The 20,189-nt window shown below is 42.1% G+C and overlaps 1 protein-coding gene across 2 annotated transcripts in view; it reads right to left on the bottom strand.

Moving 5' to 3' along the window:
• The window catches only part of LOC307028186 (uncharacterized protein), a 54,936-nt gene that overhangs the window by 2,521 nt on the left and 32,226 nt on the right, over positions 1-20,189 (bottom strand). The window lies entirely within an intron of this gene.

The raw sequence follows: 20,189 nt of genomic DNA, 5'->3' as shown, positions 1-20,189 counted from the left end.
AGCTGTATCCTGATATATATTATATGATTTAGGAGCTGTAGGTGCGCGTGTGGTAAAGTGTGTAGGTGCGTGCGTGTGCGTGCGTGCGTGCGTGTGTGCGTGTGTGTGTGTGTGTGTGTGGATGCAGTTGACAGACAGGTCTCAGTTGGTTTGGTGTCCTATGCTTACTTTTAATACTTGTGCTGCCTATTTCTATGTTTATAGAGTTGGGACATGTTTTTTGGCTCAGAGTGAGGGCTCCTTGGTTTTGTTGGTTTGCTGTGGGCGTGTCAGAGTGAGCGCTCTCTGCTTTGCAAGGATCTTTGTAAACGGAGCACGGAGATCAACACGTGGAGCAGATACGTCATGTAAACTGTGTTCGTGTGTGTGTGATGCTTGAGCCTTGGAAACTATTTGTCTGTGAGTTATTTATGTGCGATTTGGATGTGTTATGTGCAGAATGTTTGAAGTTTGTAACTTTTGGTCTGAAGCTAGTTTAATGTGTGCTAGCTAATGGTGATCTGTGCTATTTCAAGCTAATAGTGATGCTAATGATAGCCAATTCCTTTAATAGTAGTATGTGTGTCGTTTGTACAGTGCTACTTATATGTTATGTAAAGCCTGAATACTTATGTGTTTTTATTAGGGCTGCCAAACGATTACAAATTGTAATCAGATTAATCACAGCTTAAAAATTAATTAATCATGATTGATCACCATTCGAACTATGTCCAAAATATGCCATTTCTTTATGTATATTGTTGTGGGAATGGAAAGATAAATGAAAGAAGGCAGATATATCCATTTAACATACAGTATGTATGTTTATTATAACATTGTTCTGTGTGTCAAAATGAAAGACAGCCCACACACCTATCAATTATCAAACCGTGGTCTTATTTCATTACGTGTTGATTTCTATCAACTCGTAATGTTGTATCGATGTATAGAGATGTACTACAGCAAAAGTATTCTCCGTCAGGACTTCCTGCAACAACACCATGCCGTTATCTTGATTCTGATTGGCCAGAAGGCATTATCAAAGATGTTCTATTGAGAAGACGATCACTACATGTCAAAAGTTTTCATTACATTACATTACATTGCATTTAGCTGACGCTTTTATCCAAAGCGACTTACAATAAGTGCATTCGACCAGGAAGATACAACCTTGAAGAAAACAGAATCATATAAGTACATCAGGTTTCATAGAGCCAAACATTTCAAGTGCTACTCAACTGGCTTTAGAAAGTCAGCCCTTTATTAGTATATAAGTGCTTTGTTAGTAATTCAATCGCTCAAAGTGGAGTCTAAAGAGATGAGTTTTCAGTTTGCGCCGGAAGATGTGTAAGCTTTCTGCTGTCCTGATTTCAATGGGGAGCTCATTCCACCATTTTGGAGCCAGGATAGCAAACCCACGTGTTTCTGCTGATGGGAACTTGGGTCCCCCTCGCTGTGCGGGTGCAGCGAGCTGTTTGGCCGATGCAGAGCGGAGTGCACGTGCTGGGGTGTACGGTTTAACCATGTCCTGGATGTAGGAAGGGCCAGATCCATTCGCAGCATGGTACGCAAGTACCAGTGTCTTGAAGTGGATTCTAGGAGTTACTAGAAGCCAGTGAAGGGAGCGGAGGAGCGGCGTGGTGTGGGAGAATTTAGGAAGGTTGAAGACCAGACGAGCCGCTGCATTCTGGATGAGCTGCAGAGGTCAGATGGCACATGCAGGTAGACCAGCCAGGAGGGAGTTGCAGTAGTCTTGGCGTGAGATGACGAGGGCCTGGACCAGAACCTGCGCTGATGTCTGGGTCAGCTGGGGACGTATCCTCCTGATGTTGTAAAGCGTGTATCTGCAGCAGCGGGTTGTAGCAGCGATGTTTGCAGTGAAGGACAGTTTGTTATATAGGACCACACCCAGATTCCTTGCAGTCTGAGTCGGGAAAAAACAGAGGTGCCGATGTTGATTGTTAGATCAAGAGTGGGACAATCTTTTCCCGGAAGGAAAAGCAGTTCAGTCTTGTCAAGGTTGAGCTTGAGGTGATGAGCAGACATCCACTGAGAGATGTCTGCTAGGAAAGCAGAGATGCGTGCGACGACCTGGGTCTCTGAGCGGGGAAAGGACAGAATGAATTGGGTGTCGTCAGCGTAGCAGTGGTATGAAAAACCATGCGGGCTAATGACAGACCCGAGCGAGTTTGTGTACAAGGAGAAGAGGAGGGGACCAAGAACAGAGCCCTGAGGGACCCCTGTAGTTAATTGACAAGGGTCGGACTCGGACCCTCTCCAAGTTACCCTGAAGGTGCGGTCTTTGAGGTATGAGGTGAGGAGGGAAAGTGCAGAGCCTGAAACTCCAAGTTCTTGGAGAGTGCGAAGGAGGATCTGATGGTTCACCGTGTTGAATGCAGCAGACAGGTCCAGAAGGATGATGACAGAGGAGAGGGAGGCTGCTTTAGCAGTGTGCAGTTCCTCAGAGACAGCAAGGAGAGCAGTTTCTGTTGAGTGACCTGCCTTGAAACCAGACTGGTGCGGATCCAGAAGGTTGTTCTGATGGAGAGTTGTTTAAAGACAGCGCGTTCAAGTGTTTTAGATAGGAACGGGAGGAGAGAGACAGGCCTGTAGTTTATAACATCAGACGGGTTGAGAGTGGGTTTCTTCAGGAGAGGGTTTACTCTTGCCTCCTTGAGACTGTTTGGAAAGTGACCAGAAGTTAGAGAAGTGTTGATGAAATGGGTGAGAAACGGTAGAATATCAGGAGCAATAGTCTGAAGGAGGTTTGAAGGGATAGGGTCCAGAGGACAGGTGGTAGGACGGGCAGAGGTAACGAGGGTAAGAACCTCACTTGGAGAGAGAGGGGAGAAGGAGGTTAGTGTGTGGGTGAAGGGAGGGTCTGGTGACCCAGCGGTGAGTAAAGGTGAGTCAGAAAAAGAAGAGCGAATATCATCAACCTTTTTTTCAAAGTGGTTAACAAAGTCGCTTGACAGAGGGGAGGAGGGGGGAGGGGCTTTGGGGGGGTCCAAGAGGGTGGAGAAAATAGAAAATAGTTTTTGGGGATTGGAATAGGAAGATTGGATCTTATCTTGAAAGAAAGTGCTTTTTGCCTGAGAGATGGAAGCAGAGAAAGAGGAGAGGAGAGCCTGATAGGTTAGGAGGTCGTCATGGTGTTTGGATTTCCACCATTTCCGCTCTGCTGCCCGAAGGATGGTTCTATTAGCACGCAGTGCGTCATTTAGCCAGGGAGCAGGAGGGGACTGAGGAGCCGGCCGAGATGTGAGAGGACAGAGAGAGTCCAGAGAGGATGAGAGAGTCGAGAGGAGAGTTTCTGCAGCAGAGTTTGGAGGCAGGAGTTGGAACGAATCAGAGGAAGGGAGGGCTGAGAGCACCGATGAGGCAAAGGTAGAGGGGGAGAGGGAACAGAGGTTACGGTGGACAGGTGCAGAATGAGAAGAGATTAGTTTGTTATGTTTGGAAAGGGGTAGAGAGAATGAAATGAAGAAGTGATCGGATGTGTGAAAGGGGTAGAGAGAATGAAATGAAGAAGTGATCGGATGTGTGAAGCGGGTTTACAGAGAGGTTAGAAGTAGTGCAGTTCCTTGAGAATATGAGATCAAGGACATTGCCAGCGTTATGAGTTGGTGGGGATGGAGACAGTGAGAAAGCAAAGGTGGTTAAAAGAGATGTTAGTTCGTCTATCTTCCCTGTCTGGAGGTTGAAGTCTCCGAGAAGTACAGCGGGAGGGCCAGTTTCAGGGATGTGTGAGAGGAGATTATCTAACTCCTCCAAGAAGTCCCCCAAGGCGCCTGGTGGACGGTAGAGAACAACAATGGTTAATTGTATAGGATGGGTTACTGTGACGGCATGGAACTCAAAGGAGGAAGGAGTGAAGTTAGGTAGCTTGAAGAGGGAAAAGCTCCATTTGGGAGAGAGCAGGAGACCAGTGCCACCTCCTCTGCCAGAGGGTCTGGGTGTATGGGAGAAGGAATATGCTGTGGAGAGAGCTGCTGGGGTGGATGTGTTGAATGGAGTAATTCAGGTCTCCGTGAGAGCAAGGAAATCCAGAGACTGCAGGGAAGCGTAGCCAGAGATGAAGTCAGCCTTAGGGACAGCTGACTGGCAGTTCCACAGGCCCCCTGAAACTAGATGTTGGATCTCAGTGGAGCATGTGGGATAGACGAGAGCAGGCCGGTTATATCGATTAGGAGATACACGGGGCCAGTGATAATTGCGAGAGGACACATGAACAGGAATGGAGAAAATACACATGATTATAGCATGAGGGGCTAGAGAACCCAAGAGAATTGAATAAAACAAAAGAAAACTCCAGCGATACGTAGCTCAATCAAAGTAGGATTTGCCTCCTCTTTGCCTCCCTCGTGACTCCAACAGGACTCCAATGTCTTTGTCAGTCTTCGTCTGGCTGAAGCTGACGCTCCAGGAAAGAGCCACCTAAGATGGACACCTGATTGCTGAGTTCTCACAGCTGTGGGGGCACGCCCCTCTAATTAGTTAACTATTTTCAGCTGATGGGCGACAGCAGAGTGTTCCTGCTTATTGTAATGCAGGGTGAAGGCGCGCGACCCACCTGACCTAGACCTGTGTTACAGGTTGAGTTGAGCAGATCCGAGATTTAAAATCTCTCAGAAATTGCCGTTTTAGCTACAATAACTACAGAGCAATTATACAGAGTAGAATAAATGAAACAGAGAAGTCTATTTAAACAAGAATATAACTTACAGTGATTGCTGAGTCAGTATCGATAGTGTCCTCACCGGGTCTGGATGCACACTGAGTTATTCTGATTTTAAATGCGCTATTTAAATGTTTTTCAGCTGAGGGTTTTTACTAACTCACGCTGTTTTCAAAACCGTTTCTAGTCTTCAGTATTTCCAGACAAGTGGCTACTGAAATCAATCTTACTAACTGCTGTCTGTGCAATTTACTCGGCGCGAGTTGGCGGACTTTATTTTGCTTACTTTAACATCATTTTTCATGGTGGGGCTAAGCCATTTCTTGGTATGGCTGTAGCCTACCCCAGCGCTACCACTGGTGGGATGTATGGGGCGGGCCATTCTGCACATGCGTTAAATGCGTTAAATATTTTAACGCAATTAATTCAAAACATTACTGCCGTTAACGCGATAATTTTGACAGCATTAGTTTGTATATGTATGGTTACAGTTTTACAAAGTAAAAGAAGAACAGTAAAGTCAAGAAAGCAAAAATTCCATCTTTATTGGAGGACTTTTAAATGTTAGCTAACTGTCTAGCTACGCATAGGGATACGCACTGTAAGGGCAGAACAGTAAAAAGACAAGAGCACGGCGGGTTCAAGTAATAGTACACTACACAGCCAACATGAGTCTACGCTCAGGGAAAAACTATAATAATGAAGAAACCACTACGCACAAAGAAGCAAGTGGAGAACAGCAAGCAGAGACTGTGGATCAAACAGCCAAGTGGCAAGAACATCCTCAAGCCTCTGATGCTAAGTCATATTCATCCAGAGCAGCCTCTAGATCGTCTCAGAGATCATCAGCAACAATTGCTAAAGCAAAAAGCCGACTTTGACGCCAATCTACATCTGCTCCAGTGCCAAAGAGCTGCAGCTGCAGCTGAAGCTATAGCTTATGAAGAAGCAGATGCTGAAAGCGTGAAGCTGGAGCTAAGTCGAGAACCCATTGTTGAAGGTGAGCGCTTCAGTGCAGTCCAACGCACTTCTGAGCAGTGGCGAACCGTGTCACAACTGGAGCTTCTGTAGACACACCAAAACTGACAAAACTCAAGTTAGATACCGTTATTAATCAGTTGTAAGTTTTAGTTTGTTTGAACTTATTCATTATAATTATTGTACAAAATTGTATAACAATGCAAACATTAAGATCTGTTCTGTTTAAATTGATTATAGCCTATTATCAATTCAGGTTAAGAAGCTAGTGTTGCTTGCATCCTATTTTAAAAAGTCATTTATTTTAATATTATACAAAAATGCAACAAAAAAAGGGTTTGATTCTATTAATTTTGTTTTTAATGCACTTTGGCAGCAGATTCCTGTGTAGCTTCAGATCTGAGTTGTCTTATTAGTAAGCCTCATTTATACTTTTGTAGCAACACTATTTTTATATAATGGCAAAGAAAGGGTTCAGAGTATTTTCTTTTTTTCCTGTGTCATATGTGGCATCACTGTTCAATGTTTCTTGAAAACATTACCCACTGCAGTATGTGACGTGTGAATAACCTCCAACTATTTATCAACAACACTGTTGTGTAACTTCAGTTAAATACGTGTAGATTAGAAAGAGGTAAGATAAAGGATCTGCAGTATTTTATGAAGTATTCATCGTACAAAGGTCAGTTTTATACAAGTAGAAAGGTGTATTTACCTGGTAGTAGGCTGTCAGTAATGGCTACGCCTCTCTATTTGGACTGGTAGATCTCGGCAGACTGGCAACTTTAAAAGTAGCTCTCGGTTCAAAAAAGTTTGGGCACCCCTGATCTAGATCCTCTGTCTCGAGCCAGTTAACTACCGGGCTTTCTAGTACCCTGGAACCGAGGGAAACTCTGAAATAATACGCCCATTGGCTACAAATCAATATATGATTGGTTGATCAAACTGTCAGTCCAAACGTACGCTTTCATTCAGTCCAGCGGCCAAGGCATTCTATCAAGGATGTAGAATACCTTGGTTGAAGGATATTCTACCCAGAGAACCAGAACAAGATCTGATTGGTTGCTTTCTTTTCTAACACAAAACCACTGAAATGCATAGAGCATGGTCCGAGAAGGACAAACAAATCAAAGTAACACAGATATGATTCTCATTTATTCATTTTATATACATTTTATTTATATAATTAAATCGATTTTTTGTTTGTTTTATCTGAGTGTTCCAGTGTATTCTCTGAATACCTTGAAGGCCCTGACGGTTCGCCACTGCTTCTGAGTATGTTCAAGCGCAGTCTCAGTGCACCTGTTCCAGAATGCATCATACATAGGTAGCAGTGGAGGCACAGGAAAGAAAAATAAAGACGTTTGAACCACCTCAGGCTAAGTCAGTCTACAAAGACATAAAAAATGAACCGACATCAAATACTTACTTACAGTACTCCGAAGCACGCTGATCAACAGTATGAGTCACAAAGTGCACAAGACTTTGCAAGATACCTCATCAGAAAATAAATGGTGAGTGCAGGTCTTTTTCAATTCGATGACAAGCCTGAAAACTACTGGTCGTGGAAAGCCTCCTTTATAATTGCCACTAATATAAGGACTTGAATCTCACAGCCAGAGAAGAGCTAGATTTGATGACTAAGTGGCTAGGGCCCTACTCCATGCAACAAGCAAAGAGAATTTAATCAGTACACATACTCAATCCTGCAGCAGGTGTGAACAACACACTCTCACTCCATAATCGTCCAGGAGCGACGTTTGGTCAGGGTCCCGTGGCGTGCAGTTGTGACGCTCCTAGGCTCCTTCAGCTTCATAAAGGGACGCAAATAGCTTTCAACTGATTGCAATGTATTCCCATCTGCGGCGGGATTTGACGCTCATGGAAGCACGGCATTCCCTTGTGTCAGCTGCCCTTAAAAGCCAATGTTAGCGTCCATTCCCATTGGATAACGGAGAATTGTACACCCGGAAGTAAGTATTGCCCTTACTGTCGATTGATTTTACAGTGATATCTGCACTACTCATCGACTAAAAAACACCAGATTATCCTTGTTAATTACACAACATTGATTGGTTTAAATTGTGTGCAATGCTTTTGTATTTTTGCCCTTCGATTCGGAGAAACAAATATTTTTTCGGAGTAAAGGATGGCAGAAGACACTACACTACCCAGAATCCCCAGCTATCGTTTAGGACTACATCTTGTGCTCTGTTTGACAAACCCCGTGATTAGTTCTCAAGCTCTGTGATTGGTTGACCTCCAACTGCATTCCATATGAAAAAAAACGTTTCGTAAAAGGTCAAATCATACTTTATTCAGCAGTGCTTGCTTTACTCTTTGAAAGTCATCACATGAATGCATTGTAATAAATGGTTCGACTGCATTAAATGTATTACACATCTGTTGTAGTTCTTCATTTTTATTTATCTACAGAGATCGGGCTCAGAATAGACCGGAAACTATTCTTTTACCGTTCAGTTTGAATTTCACAATAAAGTTAGTAGTAATATTTTGTTTTTATATATTATTGTTTTTTATTAACTACTAGACTGCTGGGTCATGTTAAGACCATCTTTTCTGTGTTGCTGTGGGTTTTTTCCATCGCTTTTATGTTACAAATATCAAAACAATAACTAAATATATCCGTCGTAAACTAAACCAGAAACAGCAGTATATTTTATTTTGTTAACACTGTAAACTTGACAGCTTTTTAACCCAAACCACCTACTGGTTAAATCACGTTATTACACGTTTAGAGTAATGCAATGCAGGTAGATTGTGTTGCTTTTTAATGAATGTTTCAAATGCCTTTTTCTTAATGTCTTTTATTATTTTTAACTACTTGTTACTTGTTGCTAGGGACGCTGCTATCAATATTGTGTTTCGCAACATGTTCTCTATCTATGGCACGTCTTTTCGTATTTCCCATAATAAGAAGTTGCCAGTATACTGTGTACATCCCTGGAGGTTTAGGGGATAGGAAACACTCAAATTTAAAACATATAATTAATAAATGGGTGAAAATTGCTTGTGCCCATAATGGGCAGCATTAATATATACCCACATGCCAGCTAAGGTCAGAAGAGCTTTATTTAACAGCTGGTCTTATGTTTGTGACCCCTCCTGTTGTTCATTGATAACATTACATTACATTAATTGATAAGCCTAAAACATGCACTTAAGATTCAGAGGCAAATTGTGCAAATATGGCAGTAGCCATCGATCATCTTAAGATAAGATATACTTTATTGATCCCAAGCTGGAAACATTTGCGTTACATCAGCATATGTAACAGTTGCAGTATGTTTATTTGGTGTTTATTTGTAAATCATTTAGTATAATCACACAAATTCTGTGTTCTTTATTTATTGATTGTTCAATACCTGACAAGGCCGGAGATGAAATATCTACATCCTATAAGAGTATAATACATATGTATAATATCAGTTAAAATAAGTGCTTCAACATAGTTAACATTGCTGGAGGTATGCACAAATATTGATAGATGTCTTGTAATGCACTATTGAGGAACCTGCGACCCAAGTTTTTCATTCATTGCATAACTACACAGTTTGTGAATATGATATGTCAATAAACCTTAGAAAATCTTGAAAACTTGAAAGGGATGTGCAAAATAGTCATTATATACAGTCTTTCATTAACTATTAGTAGAGAATAACGAGTAATGAATATACTTTATGGGGATCTATTAATATCTAAAAATAAAAATAATGAAATTCAATAACATGCTTTAACCACCAGGTGTCCCTTTCTATCAGCTGTGCACCTTTATGGTGTAAATACAGCCTATCTACCAATTGGATCAAATATAAAAGTCTCCCGAATTAGTGTTGATACTGTAAAGAGACGTATTGTGTGAAAAGAAATGTAAGATGTTGTTTAATTGCTGATGTATTTATGATCCACGTCACGTTTTCAGTGTTGGCAGCATTTCCTCATGTTTGTCGAGAAGTCTTCTCATCAGGGCTCTATCAATAGAGAACTACGGCAGATATGTAATATTTAATGCAGCCGAACCGTGTATTACAATGCCGTTATGTGATGACTTTCAAAGAGAAAAGCAAGCACACTCGGAATAAAGTATTATTATTTTTTTTTTTAAATGTTTTCGGTCTGTTTCCGGTATTTGTTAATGACGATCTGATGTGAGACTGGAATTGCACAGGGGAAAATAACGTATCTTTAGATGCGGATTTTGTTAAACTAATACGTTTGCGCTGTGGACCAACACTATATATTGATGGGGAAGGGAGCAATAAAGATAACACCCTTAAACAGTTACACAACATAACAGAAATAATATCGATAGCAGCGTCCCTAGCAACCACCTTGGTAACAATGAAAACGTTCTATGGACGCAATTTCCTGAAGTAATCTTCGTAATAACTAGCAAACTAAAGATCATGTACATCCACTGCACACATAATCTGAAATAACAACTCATATTTCTCGCATCAAATGACATCAAAATGCATTTTAATGGCCAAACTAACTTTAAAATAGGCATTTTCCACCGAGAATAAAACGAAGTTCGGCCATGTTTTTTTTTTCTGCAGAGAGAAATTTGAAGACCACGTGACATAGACGCCAGCCATTGGAATGAATGGAATGCAGTTGGAGGTCAACCAATCACAGAGCTTGAGAACTAATCACGGGGCTTGTCAAACAGAGCACATGGTGTAGTCCTAAACGATAGCTGGGGATTCTGGGTAGTGTAGTGTCTTCTCCTTTACTCCGAAAAAATATTTGTTTCTCCGAATCGAAGGGCAAAAATACAAAAGCATTGCACACAATTTAAACCAATCAATGTTGTGTAATTAACAAGGATAATCTGGTGTTTTTTAGTCGATGAGTATAGTGCAGATATCACTGTAAAATCAATCCACAGTAAGGGGAATACTTACTTCCGGGTGTACAATTCTCCGTTATCCAATGGGAATGGACGCTCACATTGCCTTTAAGAGCAGCCGACACAAACGAATGCCGTGCTTCCATGAGCGTCAAATCCCGCCGCAGATGGGAATACATTGCAATCAGTTGAAAGCTATTTGCGTCCCTTTATGAAGGTGAAGGAGCCTAGGAGCGTCACAACTGCACGCCACGGGACCCTGACCAAACGTCGCTCCTGGACGATTATGGAGTGAGAGTGTGTTGGTGTGAACATGGTCTAGCAACGTCTTGAAGAGTGTTATGGGGCGCCAGAGGTTATTGAAAACGCACTGCTCAAGAAAATAGAACACTTTCCGAAGCTCACCAACAAAGACAATGCTAAACTGAGAGAACTAGGCGACATTCTCCTCAAACTTGAGTGTGCTAAGGACGAAGGTGCTCTGCCAGGGCTTTCGTACTTGGATACAGCTCGTGGGGTAAGAGAAATGGTGGAAAAGCTTCCCTATAATCTGCAAGAGAGGTGGACCAGCATTGGAAGCAAGTACAAGGAGGATTACAGAGTAGCCTTCCCTCCTTTCTCTGTCTTCGCCAAGTTTGTCCAGCAACAAGCAAAGATTAAGAACGATCCAAGCTTTATTATATCCACGCAAAGCAACAAAGCCTCTGTGACTGTACACAAAACAGACATCCCAGAAGAGCCAACAGACACCCAAAGCAGTCTTACTTTAAAAAAAATTGATGAGCCAGATCGCCAGTGTCCAATTCACAAGAAGCCACACCCACTGAAAAAATATAAGCTCTTTAGAGAGAAAACTCTTGAAGACCGCCAAGAATATCTCAGAGACAATCGCACCTGTTATAGATGTTGCGGTTCTTTTCAACACATTGCAAAAGATTGCAAACTGACAAATGCTTCGATTGCAACAGTGACAAACACATCGCCACACTGCATCCAGGCCCTCCTCCTTTAAACGCTCAGAGTCCTACAGCTGGGAAAGACGAAAGCGGGGAGCAAAGTGAAAGCTCATCTTCATCAGTGACCTCAAAGGACGGAGGTTTGTGGGGAGGGTTACAGCTCACGTTCCAAAATCATCTTGGTGAAAGCATATCCTGCAAGGGAAAAGGAGAAGGCAATGAAGATGTATGCAGTGTTGCCAAGACAGTGTTCTTCAACCTCTTTGAAGTTAAAGGTAACTCCACTCCATACATCCTGAAAACCTGTTCTGGGAAGTCAGAGACTTCAGGTAGGAGAGCCGTTAATTTTGTCATTGAGTCTGTGAAGGGGAAAGCACAGCTTCCCTTACCACCCTTAATTGAGTGTGACATGGTGCCAGATGAAAGAGCAGAAATTCCCTCTCCAGAGATTGCACTACATCACCCACACCTACAGCCAGTTGCTAACAAGATTCATCCAGTAGATCAAAACGCTCCTATCCTTCTGCTCTTAGGGAGAGACACCCTAAGGAGGCACAAAGTACGTGAGCAAATCAATGGACCGCACAATGCACACAACGGCTTGACCTAGGCTGGATCATTGTGGGAGAAGTATGCTTGGGGATAGCTCACAACCCATCAGAGGTCAATGTCTACAAGACCAACATACTGCACAACGGTCGCACATCTTATCTCAGTCCAAACAGTATTCATGTTAAAGAAGACTTCAGTGGCATGACACAGCATCCTAGTCTCACCTTCCCTGCATGTAAGCAGAACACAGATTGCACTGCGATGACAGACAATCTCGGGTGTTCAGTGTTCGACAGGTCGAAAGATGACAACAAGATCGCACTCTCAATAGACGACAAAGCTTTCCTTGCAATCATGGATGCAGAGGTCTACCAAGATGAAGGAAACAGCTGGGTAGCTCCTTTACCATTCAGCTCTCCTAGACGACGCCTTCAAAGCAACAGGGAACACGCCTTGAAATGTCTCTTCTCCTTACGAAAAACTCTTGAGAAAAGGCCAGAAATGAAAGAACATTATATCAAGTTCATGCAAAAGATGCTGAACAATGACCAAGCTGAGCCTCAGCCACCTTTGGACAAAGGAAAAGAACACTGGTACCTACCAACATTCGGTGTGTATCACCCACAAAAGCCAAACCAAATAAAGTGCTGAATGTGAGGGAACATCTCTAAACGATATACTCCTTAGTGGACCAGACTTGAACAATACCCTGTTGGGAGTCCTGTTACGGTTCCGAAAAGAGCCCGTAGCCATTACAGCTAACGTGGAACAAATGTTTTATTCTACTCACGAGCAAAACATTTGCTTTTACACACGCATAAAACGACCCTGGCGCGCAGATTAAACCACCGCAAGCGGCAGCCCTCCTGCTCGCTCGCGGGAGTGTCAGCCTCTGTGAAGCTGACAACTGAGCGGCCCGACCAAGCAAGGAGGCAGAGGCAGAACGTCCAAAAATACAACCCGATGTGGGCATTTATTAACTCATACACATATGATATGACACAGCCTCAATCTGCTGCTCCTGTGCGCAGTCACCAGCCACCACACTACCAGCCTCCTAACAGACAGGGAAACAGAGCCTAAATAACCACACACTAATCAGCAATTAGACACAGGTGAGGGGGAGCAATTAGACACAGGTGGGGGGGAGGAGAAAACACAGGGCCCCAGGTGCACACAATCAACCATAACAGACATGGGGAAAGGGGAACACTTTTCAACATAAAACCAACAAACAGAGACAGACAGACCAAAACACAGATAGATGCACACACCACACACATTTCTCCACCAACAAAACTACACAATCCGTAACGGAGGCCGAGATCTATGGCCCCAAAGATCACCTCCGTTACAGCCTCATTCGCTCGCGGAGTCTGTCTGCGCCATAGACTGTATATATATTTATTTATATATATATGGACGTAGGGTCCGTGACGTCACCCATAGGATTCTGCAGAGTTGCCGAGAAGCCCTTAGGAGGCGGAGTCGGCCACTAACGGCTCGACAGTGACGTCAGAGTTCAACTCCCGCCTACTCCAGCCTGCTCCAAATAAGGCCAAAGAGGCGGAGCCGAGGCGGGACCTGCTGCCACCGAGCTGAAAGTTCCAGAGCTAGCTGAAGCTACCAAGCTAAGCTAACATGCTCCCCATCTGCACACTGCCGTGGCATTTTATGTTTCTAAGGTAAGCGGACATGAAACTATTCAGCAAATCTATAAATAAAAATCTAAGTTATTGAGTTTTTAGCACAATACTTCAGAATCTTAAAATCCCTTAACGTTTGTATGCAATTGTGCTAAATTCAACACTGGAATCAAGCAAATATTAATATGTTTGCATGACATTAGTTATTTATATTTTGATATCACTTAATTATACGTTAAATACATTTAAGTCAAGCTAAGGTACATGTGATGGTAGCTAGTTAGTGCTCTTACCTGTGAGTCCTCCTCCAAACAGCATAATAACCAGACTGTATCATTAAAACTAAGTACCGTAATTTTCGGACTATAAGCCGCGCCTTTTTTTCCATTTTTCGACCCTGCGGTTTATATAACGGTGCGGCTAATCTATGGATTTTTACAGCTAACGGCCACTAGGGGACCTCCTAAATCTATGGATTTTACAGGTTACAGTCCACCACCTTTAACTCTATGGGCTCTATGGCCGGTCCGCGTCCCCCACCTTTAAGCGGCGGGCTCCAGCAGGAAAAGCTGGAGGCCGGAAAAGAGTGAGACAAGTAGCGCACAAAAGTAAAAGTGGAACCGAGAGTGGTACGAGAGACAGAACGAGAGCAAGACAGACAGACATTACGAGAGCGAGACAGTTTGTCCCCGTACCACTGGTTGAAAACCACTGCTGTAGATCACTGCCGGTACGTGTACTGGGAGCGCACCGTTTAAGTTTGAAAGTTGAAAAGTGTGTGTGTCTGAAACGCTATGTGATACAGTACAGTTTACACAGCACATGTTCTGTAGCTACTATTGCACTAAATGCTAACACTTGAATACGTTATGCAAATATGCAACTTGTTTGTTGAAATGTTAATAAATGGGAGCTTCCTCAAACAGCCATCTCTTTCCCGACAATCCCCTCTGTGCACGAACCCTTACATATGGTAATGAAACATTAAAACACCTGCGGCTTATAGTCCAGTGCGGCTTATATATGTACACATCATTAGATTTAGCTGCTGCGGCTTATATTCAGGTGCGCCTTATAGTCCGAAAATTACGGTACCAGTTCTAGATCCTTGACTTTAGACAAACAATTCAAAAGACAACATGTATTTAAAGACCAATCTTTATTTGAATGTGCCTCTTAACCTGATATATTAGTTATACAGTAATAGTATTGACAATCTAAAAAAACTGAGCAACTCAACTTTATGTTTCTTATTGTCTAAAGCATTTATTATTTTCATTTTCCCCCTCTCATATTCAGTGTGGACGGATTGAGACAGCATGATGTCCAGAGAGCTGCAGAGACTTCAGGGAGAAACCTCCGTGTGATGGACGTCCTGTCTGTTGGTTTGGAGAGGACTGAGGGTCTTTCCTCTGTGAGGAGGACCAGGCCTGATGGAGGAGCCCATGCTGGGCAAAGCTGATACCACCTGCACAGGCCTAGTCTTTCACGTTATTTGACTAAATGTGTGCTTTTTATTTAAAACATTTGATTAACTTTTGGTTCACATTTCAATCAATTGTATTTGTATTTGCACTCCTTTTGTCCATTATTCTTACTGAAAATGTTAGATTACACATTCACATCTGACTGAAGATTGGCCCCATTTATTTGTGACATTGCAAACTCTGCGGTACAAGGCACAAGTGATGTGAAGCTCATAAAGCGAGGCAAATAGAAATAATCAGCTGATGGAGTGTAGATGTGGAAATAGGTGCATTCGATCAGCTGACTGTTTTTACAATAAAAGTAGTTTCTTTGTGTACTGGTCTTAAAATCTCATAGCATCAGCTTTTAATTTTCCTCTTGGATGTTCTTCTTGACCCTCAGAGAAGGAGAACATGTTGTGTCTTTCAGGCATGTCCTTTCCTAACAAAAATTACAGGAAAAATAAAACATATTATTGCAGAACAAGTGTGTTATTTATGAAAGCGGTGTGTTTGTGTGTTTAGGGGCTGTAGATATAATTATTTTGTAATTGTAATGTTTTTTATTTATTTCAACAGCAAGCTACAAAGACAATCAGATTAAGAATGAACAGTATGAAGTTCATCAACATTGAAATATATGTTATCAAAAGAATATTTAACTGTTATCAAAATGTAGTGCAACTGTAGAAGCTTGCTCTGTTGTCTCACTGAAAAAATAACTTTTACCACGTTTTTTACAGACAATATTGAGAGATAAATAGTAGCTGTTCTCACTGTGTTGAATATCTTTGCCTTCAATACATTAAATTAGAAAGCTGACAAAATCATATTGCTTTTTAACATCTAAATGTAACCTTTTGCATGGAAAAACCCCTCAAACTAACTGATGTGTAGGTGATCTAGTATTGTGTAATGGAATGTATATCAGTGTATTAAAGTCAATACTTCATTCATTTAAACCAATATCTTTCTTGATTCTTTGTACAGTATGAAAAATAGAGTCTTTATACCTGTGCTGAAGTTCACTGCTGTGACGAGTCCAGTTCTGTCTCTCACTCTCTAGTTCAGCCTGTCTGCATCAACTGGACACCTTAAACAAACAGATATATATGTAAAGTACCATGTGTACAAACAATATAACTGATTCTCTTCTGTTGAACATGTTGGATTGTGTATTGTCCGAGTCAGGGTCCTTTTTATTTTACTGTAACTTTGGAAGTTGTGTTACCAATGCTTGCTGTTTATTTGATACCAATTTGGTAATGCATTAATAAAAACAACAAGTTTTGGGTTTGTTCTTCAGATGACTGTGACGTTAACGTGTAAGCTCAATAATGAACTCCAGCTCAAACAACCATATTGTAATATCTAAGTAATCATCTTGAAATATGACATTAATAATTGTAATATACACACATCTTATTGTGAGGTTGATTTCACATACACTACTTCGACATTAGCTTGTCTACATACTTGAGCATAGCCAATTTAAATTAACCTTAGCGATGCATACAGTTCCTACCTACATAATAAAATATCTCTCTAAGTTACAAGGATGACCTTATTTTATCAACCTCAAACAGAAGGCGTTTGTTGTACAGTATTATCCCACTTAACGCTTAAAAATTGTCTATTTCGTTTTAACCTTTATAAATATAGTCTATGATTTTAACTTGGAGGCTACTATTAGCATCGTTAGTACCGATGTAGCTACCACTCGCTTACACGCTAACCCAAGCCTTAACATTCATTACGTAGCTGATTAAAATCATTAACACATAAATAAAGTACTCAAATTTCACTTACCGCAAAACCGCATTAATGCACCGTCTGTTTTAACCGCAGAGCGAGTCACAATAGTCCGATATATAAGCATGAAGAACAAACAACCACGGCCGGATCAAGTTGTGTTCCCTGGATGAACTGAGCAGGCAGAGTCCCTGTAGCTAACTTCACGGAGCAGCTAGCAGAGAGACAAGAAGCTAGCAACAGCAGTGATTGAACGGAGCTGTCACTCAATGTGACCACTCCCTAATATATGCATAACTTTAAGGCTTAATATTAATTAAACAGATTATTTGAGAAAAAATTCACCCCCCCCCCCCCCCCCCCCCCCCAATCCATATTCATGAAGGGGGGATCTAACTATACAGAGAATATGGTTTTTTGAACCACGATGTAAACATGTTTATTTCTGCTTTAAAGTTGGGCATTTTAACATGGGGGTCTATGGAAATTGCTCCTTTCTGCAGACTGCTCCTACTGGCCACTAGATGAACTGCAGTGTGTTGCACTTCCGTATTGGCGTCCCGGCTCTTCACCAGGGTTTTGCCGCTTGGTCTGCGTGTGTGAAAAGTTTCTGACACTTAGGGGCGGAGCCACTGGACTTTGATTGACAGCTGCCAGGAAGCCCGGGGTTACCAGGTTTGATCAACAACCAAGAGTCGAGGAGTGACAGCAGCAAGATTAGTTGGACGAGATTTATTGGTGAAGTTGTCACTAAAAAACTATTATATTGGTAAAGTGTACAGCTAATATATATATTAATGCTGTCAAAATTACCGCGTTAATGGCGGCAATACATTTTTTGAATTAATTGCGTTAAAATATTTAACGCATGTGCAGAATGGCCCGCCCCATACATCCCACCAGTGGCAGCGCCAGGGTATGGCTGGGGTAGTAGGCTACACCCATAACAAGAAATGGCTTAGCCCCACCTTGAAAAATGATGTTAAAGTAAGCTAAATAAAGTCTGCCAACTCGCGCCGAGAATTGCACAGACAGCAGTTAGTAAGATTGATTTCAGTAGCCACTTGTCTGGAAATACCGAAGACCAGAAACGGTTTTGAAAACTTTTGTCACATAGTGATCGTCTTCTCAATAGAACATCTTTGATAATGTCTTCTGGCCAATCAGAATCAAGATAACGGCGTGGTGTTGTTGCAGGAAGTCCCGACGGAGAATACTTTTGCTGTAGCACAGGGGTGCACATCATAGATATATACTGTATATCTATGGTGCACATAACTGGTACGCAGGTACGCATGCGCATTTGCGTACCGACGTACTTGTGAAGCTTTCCCAGAAGGCGGTTAGATCACCGGACGACAGAGTCTTAGACAGGGCTGCTGTTAACGTCGGTCTGTACAACGGAATTGTGCCAAAACTACGCCAACCGGCTGCGGAGGGAGACTCCCCCCCTTCACTGGAGAACTGCGCTAAAACAGCTGATCACAACGTTCACCCCCCACCCCTGTGTTGATAGAAATCAACACGCAATGACATAAGACCCCACGGTTGGATGATTGATAGGTGTGTGGGCTGTCTTTTGTTTTGACACACAGAACAATGTTATAATAAACATGCGTATACTTTATGTTAAATGGATATATCCGCCTTCTTTCATTTATCTTTCCATTCCCACAACATATACATATGCATATTTTGGACATAGTTCGAATGGTGATTAATCATGATTAATACATTTTTAAGCTGTGATTAATCTGATTCCAAATTGTGATCATTTGACAGCCCTAATATATATATATATATATATTAATTAATTAATTTGATATAAAACAATATATTTTTGAGTGGGCTGTATCTGTCGTAATCTGCTATCAATGCTACCTGGTACAAGTGTTTGTCAACATCTTTAAAATCAAAACTGCTCCACCTGTTAAAAATCTGCTCACAGATTGTTGGTCAACCCTGTCAGAGAGTTTCTGACTCAGCAGACCATAATAACCTGAGAGGCTGTCCAACAACATCACCTGGGACCCAAAGCATGCTCTGGGGCCTCATTTATAAAGCTTTGCATAGGATTGACGTGGGAAGGTTGCTTACGTAGGACAAAGCAAATAAATACGTGCCTTGATCCCTGCCGAGTCGACGCACAACTGTTGATTGGTATAGGTGCCAAAAAACTTTTTAGGAGCAATGCGCTCATGGTATAGATGTGGTGCATACATCTTAATTCCTACTCTTTTCCCTCACCCTATCCTAAGGGAGTGCATGTACGTAGACACGTTGTGCCTCTCAACCTCTGTTCCTTACTTTTTACTTGCTACTCTCATGTTCCGAATAACCCAGCTTCCCCCAAATGTCTTTTTGGTGTCTATATCTACGCCGGGATCCTGAGTCGTGGCTGATCCTGTTGCTGTGGTCGTGTGTCCTGGATCCTGAGTTCTGGATCTGAGTCCTGGACTTCGAGTCGTGGCTGAACCTGTCTCTGCGGTCCTGCCTGACTCTCACCATACTACTTCCCTGATGGTTCCCACAAGATTGTTGACATCCTCGTGGATTCATGTTCTTATTACAGACACATGCATTTCCAAACATTTGGTCTACCTATGTTGTAAAATGTATTATCTCTTCGATTTACACACGGCATCTATTGCACGTCTGTCCTTCCTGGGAGAGGGATCCCTCCTCTGTTGCTCTCCCTGAGGTTTCTCCCATGTTCCCCTTTAAACTGTGGGTTTTCTCTGGAAGTGTTTCCTTGTACGATGTGAGGGTCGAAGGACAGAGGGTCTAAGGACAGAGGGTGTCTTATTGTCATACTGATATTCTGTACAAACTGTGAAGTCCACTGAGACAAATGTAACATTTGTGATATTGGGCTATATAAATAAACATTGATTGATTGAAATACCCACCGACACTTTCCGATTCATAAAAGACTTGCGTACGGCACATCCTACGCCGGTTTCCCTTTATAAATCACAATCAGTTTGAAATGCGGCGCAATTTTTGCGGGCTTCACATAACGCCCATATTTGCCTATAAATAGTCAAAGAAACGCCCTTTCATTCATTCATTCATTCTGACTGACTGCATGGAGAAGATCGCAGGAAATGACGACAGAACAGCTAAAAAAGACATCTCAAACCGTGTCAGATTTTGGTTATTTTGGGGAGGTCGAGATAAATCATATTGTTTGGTGGATGCAGTTTGAACCAGAGTAGCAGCATGGAGGTCGGATCGTCACCAAAATAAATAAATAAGTGGTCCGAAAAAGGTTAATGACTAAATAAATACACATAGCCTTCCTCAGGC

This window comes from Notothenia rossii (genome assembly GCF_949606895.1).
Source record: "Notothenia rossii genome assembly, chromosome: 2".
NCBI lineage: Eukaryota > Metazoa > Chordata > Actinopteri > Perciformes > Nototheniidae > Notothenia > Notothenia rossii.
Note: the sequence above shows the minus strand (reverse complement) of the source record. Positions and strands in the feature narration are given on the sequence as shown.